General features: G+C 53.7%; 1 long non-coding RNA gene across 1 annotated transcript in view; it reads left to right on the forward strand.

The window, feature by feature from the left end:
• The window catches only part of LOC112157944, a 3512-nt gene extending 3343 nt beyond the window's left edge, over nt 1–169 (forward strand). The window contains exon 2 of the long non-coding RNA XR_004947245.1: nt 18–169. This is a non-coding gene — a long non-coding RNA (uncharacterized LOC112157944). The remainder of the gene's footprint in view (nt 1–17) is intronic.
• Nucleotides 170–1484: the final 1315 nt, after the last annotated feature.

Below are 1484 nucleotides of genomic sequence, written 5' to 3' on the forward strand. Positions count from 1 at the left end.
AAGAGCGGGACACGCAGGTGAGGCTCCGCCCCCTCGGCTCATCCCAGTGACTGACATGTTTGTATGTTGGAGGTGAAAAACCAGGCCACAGTTGCAAATAAGAAGGCTGTTCTTAATCTGTCCTGCCTGGATAAATAAAGGTTAAAAAAATAAAATAAAATAAAAAAAAGGAGCAGCTCCTGCAGAAAGAGCTGAACGCACACAAACAACCCCCCCTCGCAGAGAGCCCGGCGAGGGGGGAGGGGGCGGACGATGATGTCACCCCCCCAGACGGCTGAGCTGCAGCCTGAGATAATGGTGACATTTCAGACAAAGGTGATGTCATCCTTCCTTCCCCCTGACTCCTCCCCTCTCCTCTCCTCGGTGCAGGTGGCTGTGCAGCCCCCCCCCTCATGAATGTGGGGCTCAAACGTGGACAACCTTCAGTTCCTGACACCTCCCCGCTGGACCAATCAGCTCGCTCCCCCTCAGATCTGCTGGTTCAGAACCCGCTTGCTTTGATGGATCTGCTGACCCACTTCTCCACCTGCAGGTCTGGATCTGGAGGCTGTCCGCTGCAGCACAGCTCCTTCCCTCTCCTGCCTCTCCTCACGCCGGAGACTCATGGCAGCGTGTTTGAGCGGTAAACAAGCTTCCACCCCCACCCACACCGCCTCCTCCTCCCCCACACTCGCTCTCAGGCTGTATCCGGGAAAAACGGGTTTCTGAAACCAGAACCAGAACCGGATCGTCTCAGGAGAGGGTCACCTGAGTCACAGAGGGCTTCACGCCGCTCAGGAAGAGGATGAGCAACCACGGCGGGATCGTGGTTACTGAAGCACGTAGAGAAATCTCTATCAGACCCACTAGGAGGGTCACCTGTTTGACCTCACCTGTTTGACTTCACCTGTTTGACCTCACCTGATTGACTTCACCTGTTTGACCTCACCTGTTTGACCTCACCTGTTTGACCTCACCTGGTTGACCTCACCTGTTTGACCTCACCTGGTTGACCTCACCTGATTGACCTCACCTGTTTGACCTCACCTGTTTGACCTCACCTGTTTGACCTCACCTGTTTGACCTCACCTGTTTGACCTCACCTGCACAGAAAGCAGAGCGTCCAAACGAGAAAAGAGGAGATGTTTTGGGTTTTGGATAAAGTTCTCTTCCAGCAGTTCTGACTCAGCACAGCGTGGAGGAGCTGACTTCACTCTGAACGAATCAGGAGGCTGAGGTGTGACTGGGAGGGCGACAGGTGTGGGCGTGGCCTGCTGCAGCACATGATGAGCGGGCTGCATCCTCAGCCCTTCAGATTCTTTATGATTTACATACATTGATATTTAAAGTAGTTTTTTAAAGTAGGCGGGCGCTGCTGCCTTGAGCTCTTTACGTGCCTGAATAGAGCTAAGAAAGGGAAAGCCTGATTGACACTGATTTGGTGGACATGGGGAAGAAGCCCCTCCCTGCTGGTGCAGTGTGAACTCCATGGGTTAATGCCTTCA

Source organism: Oryzias melastigma, linkage group LG24 (assembly GCF_002922805.2).
Source record: "Oryzias melastigma strain HK-1 linkage group LG24, ASM292280v2, whole genome shotgun sequence".
Taxonomy (NCBI): domain Eukaryota; kingdom Metazoa; phylum Chordata; class Actinopteri; order Beloniformes; family Adrianichthyidae; genus Oryzias; species Oryzias melastigma.